The sequence below is a fragment of the Octodon degus genome, unplaced genomic scaffold (assembly GCF_000260255.1).
Source record: "Octodon degus isolate 3935 unplaced genomic scaffold, OctDeg1.0 scaffold00119, whole genome shotgun sequence".
Taxonomy (NCBI): Eukaryota; Metazoa; Chordata; class Mammalia; order Rodentia; family Octodontidae; genus Octodon; species Octodon degus.
In genome coordinates, this window is record NW_004524695.1 from 9,116,083 (window position 1) to 9,120,636 (window position 4,554).

The window sequence follows — 4,554 nt, forward strand, 5'->3', positions numbered from 1 at the left end:
TTTACTGATGTCTACTCCGTCCTTCCCCACTCACCACCAGCTCTGAGAGCCACTGAACTGCTTTCTCTCTCTATGGTACCATCGTTTTTAAGATTGGATCAACTGAGCCAGATCTGCCTTCGAGTTACATCTGACTGCTTGCTACATTGCCAGTATGCCAGTCCTGATAGAGGCTACTCTAATTTCTGTCTCATTAGAAATGCATCCCAGCTGGTTTCCCTGTTAACTTGGATCCCAGCAAAGTGTAAGCCAGTCAGCCCATTTCTGCATTTACAGCCCTACAGTCCTCCCATTTCACTCAGAGTAAAAGCCAAAGTTCTATACTGACCAAGAAGAGGTAGAGGCTGGCCTTGTAGAACAGGTCTGATTTCACTTCCTCCCTCTTCCCCTTTACTTCTCTGTCTTCAGACTTGCTGACTTGGTGTCATTTCTGGAACATGACAGAAGAGCTACTCTAATAGCTCTGATAGAGCTATTAGAGCAACGAGCTTCTGCTTTAGGGCATTTTTGATTACTGGCCCCTTTCTCTGATATGTTCTACAGAACATCCACAGCTTACTGTGTCCTGTTCTTCAGGTCTTTCTTACTCACCTACTGACTCTTCGCTGGTTTCCATGGTCACCAAGACTAACATTGGACCCTACTCTCATGTCTGCCCCATGCCCTCCTTCCCTACTTTATGTCCCCCCTTAGCATTTTATCCTCCTAACTTGTTACATATATATTAAGTGCTCGTTGCTCTAATTCATCTCACAAGCAAGCTGGAGAGATAGCGTAGCGGTTTACTCATCAGGCTCTACAGCGCGACTTCGCAGGTTCAAGCCTCACAAGCATGTAGACACTGTCTTAAAATCATGGAAACTTGCAAGCGTGGGTTCTTGCTGTATCTTCAGCCTGGAATCATCCCAAGTACATAACAGGGCTGAACAAATATCCGTTGAAGCAATAACACTTGTTGCTATCTAGAATCTCTTAAATAACTGGGAATGTCACTGTGCCTTCTTGGTAGAGCTACTTTGCTTTTTGAGTCAAAGATGGTTCTTGTTTTGTTTTGTTCCTTCAGAGCACCCTGAAATGGTGCTTTCAACCTCATTAGTGGATCAGGAGATTACAAAAAAAGTTTTACGTTCCCTTTACACTTAAAGCTTGTGCTCTCAGATTTACTGATCTCTGTGGGAGCATGGGCCCTACTGTTTATTTATTCTGGAATTATTTTATTATCATCTTTATATGGTTATAAACCACCACCAAGATGGAACGCCCTCAGAGGGCTGTTTACTCATCCTTGGGGTGCTCTCTGACCTGACCTTGAGAAATAACTGCCACTTCTTGCAGAATATGGTGAATATAAAACCTTCCTTACTTGCTTTGGGCCAAAGAGAATTCTGCCTAGCAACAAGAGCAGGTTGCTGCTAGCTGTGAAGCATGGTATAGCTCAGGAATCACCCCTCCAGGCCCCATAACAGATATAGATTCCTCTACCATAGCAAGGCCACTGGAATCAGCCACAACCAGGTGCCTCTGAAGTTTCTTCTCATACTTTGCACCCTTCTGTTTCCATAACAAGGAAAAAAATAAGCAAGTTGTCCATTTGGTTTGTACTGCTGTAACAGAACACTATGACACAAGACAGGATAAGGAAGAGTTTTGTTAGCCTCATGATTCTAATGGCACCAAAGTCCAAATAAAATGATGCCAATTCTGATGAAGTCCCTACCTACATGATGAGGAGGTGGAAATAAACTGGGTGTGTGCTGAAGGGGAGAGGAGTGTCACACAGCAGGACAGGAAGCAGGAGAGGAGGGGCCAGCCTTGCTCTTCTATGGCATTTTGTCTTACAGATACCAGTGCGCTCCTGTGAGACTCACCCTACTCTAAAATGCCAGCATTGCCCTGCTCATGAAGGTAAGCTCATCACCAAACTGTCTGTCCCTTGTCCCCACCTCCTCTGAGGAACACAAATTCAATGCCACCACACTGGGGATCGCGCATCCTAGACAGGAACCCTGCTGCAGTGGGTGGAAAAACATATCTGTACCTTCATTGGTCAAAGACAATCTTTCAGTTTTTAAAAGAAAATTATTCTGCACAAAGTTTCAAAAGGCAAGACATGCTATTGATGATCACATCATCCCAAAGCAACACACGACCTCATTTTTTTACATAATTTTATTGAGAAACAAATAACAATGAGACAGTTTCAAACCAAATTAGTAGGACCATTTCAATAATTAACACATTGCATACATTCTTCCTAGTGGTCAACTGCTGTACAAGATGCGGACCCGATATCCTATTTTTGTATGTCACCTTTCTTTTTCCTTATATGGATATTTTGCATAGCTGTGAGTTTAATGTAATTGTACATCTTTTTTTATATTTTAAGCATTTACTTATTTATTTATTCATTTGGTATAGGGTCTTGCTATGCAGCTCAGACTCATGGTGATCCTCTCCTCCTATCTCAGCTTCCCCAGCACTAAGATTACAGGCATGTGCCACTATGCCCAATTTTGGTGGCTGGCTCAGCACACTCAGGGGTTCCAGGACTAGCTCAGCATGCAGCAATGAGGATCAAATGCAGGACCTTGAACTTGCCATGCTTGTGTGGAGACCACTGAGCTATCTCCCCAGCCCCTGCACATCCTTTTAAAATAAATGTTATGAACATAACTTATCAGATGGCTAAGAAAATCTCAATAAGAATGCACTATAAGCCCAGGACTCTTTCAGACATTGAGTTCACATAATACAAAAAAGTTAAGTTATTGTCCCTGACTTCAGGGACAATAGTCTTGATTAACACTCTTCAATAGGAATAAAACGCAAGTCACCTATGCAACTTCAACTTTTCAAAGAAATGAGAAAAATTAATTTTACAACTATATTTACTTACCAAATATGCCAAATATTATTTCAACATATAATCAGTATAAAAATTGTTAATAAAATATTTTCCTTTTTTATGTTAAGGATTTTTGTTTTAAATCTGGCTTGTGTTTTTCTCTTTTTGCACATCTTAATTTGGATGAGCTCTATTTCCAGAATTCAGCAGCCACAAGGGATGACTGGTCACCAGCCGGGACAGTGCAGATAGAGAGGACACTGGTTTAGTTCCCTAAAAGTTTTTAATCTTTGCAATTATTGCATTTCATGCTTCCATAATATGCTTTTTGTTGAGTTAGTCTTCTTTTATTGAATCAAGTCTACTTTTGTTTATAGTTATAATCTGGCTATGGATTATTTTTTTCCATATTTTGAGTTAGTATTAATTAGACCACTCTCACAGATGTGACATGGTGGAAGTAAAAGGCTCAAACACATATTGGGTCTTGTTATACATTTCCAAGTTGCTTCCGAAAAGTGTTGAGTGATGTGGCCATGTCTCCAGCAATGGGTGGACATCAGTTACACTGGATGCACTTCTGCACAGGTGGTGCAAGTCTACCTGCTTCCCAAAGTCCTCCCTGGCTCCTTGTGCATTAGACTTCCAGACATCTTCACTTTGTTATTTTGTTTGTTCTTGTTTCTTTGGAGTTTTTGTTTCTTTTTAATTGGGCTTGCATTGTTTGATTTGATTTGCCTTCATTGTGGTTGTTGTATGGCTTCCTGTCAGCCATATTTATAGATTCTCCCTCAGTATCTGACCAACCCCCACCCACCATGGAAATTCAGACTCATGGAAGGCTGAAGTTTCTTATCACTTTCCCCATATGTGACCCTCTTTGTTGTTTCTCCTGGGAGATCTTCCAGAATGAGAATAGGTTTGAAAGATATGCTCTGAAAGATTAACAATAAATTAATTGGGAAGTTACAGATGTAGGTGTTTCTGTTTCACGAGACAAAACAATGTGGGAATCTAGGGTAATTGGGTTATTTGTTTGAATGTGATGACTACAGAGGATTAGGCCAGGATCCAGAGCAAGGACAGAGAACAACAGAAGGTGACTGAGAAAACCCATTTGTGAAAGGGGACTCAACCCTAAAGAAACATTGGTTTCAGATCTGTGTAAAGAAATAGTTACACTGACATCTGGACTTCAAGAAATAAGGCAAGCCTAATGTGTTATTTCTGGTGCTAGACTGGCTTTGGAAAACGTTCTTGTCATTGGAGGTCAACGCAGTAGAGCTGCAGCCATGCTTGGCTAATGAAATAATATGAAGACGTCCCAGGAGCACTCTATTGGCATTTTTGAGGGGGCAGATTAAATATTTTCTGGAAGTTTGCTTCCTTCATGCAATTTTTAAACTTTCTGTGTGGCAATATCAGAATTGCCAAAAAGTTGCAGGCATTTCAAAGAATTCCCACATACACAAACATGTCCGTGTTTCATATAACTGTGGTACATTTATCAAAACAAAGTACTAGGGGCCAGGGAGATAGCTTAGTAGAATAAGCACTTGCCTGGCAAGTGCAAAGGCCTGAGTTTAATTCCCAGTTCCACCAAAATAAAAAAAAAACCAAAGTACTTAACATCCCTGCAGTACTGTTAATAAAACTACAGCCTACACAGATTGTACAAAGTCTTCCACTGATGTGCTTATTCTGTTCCA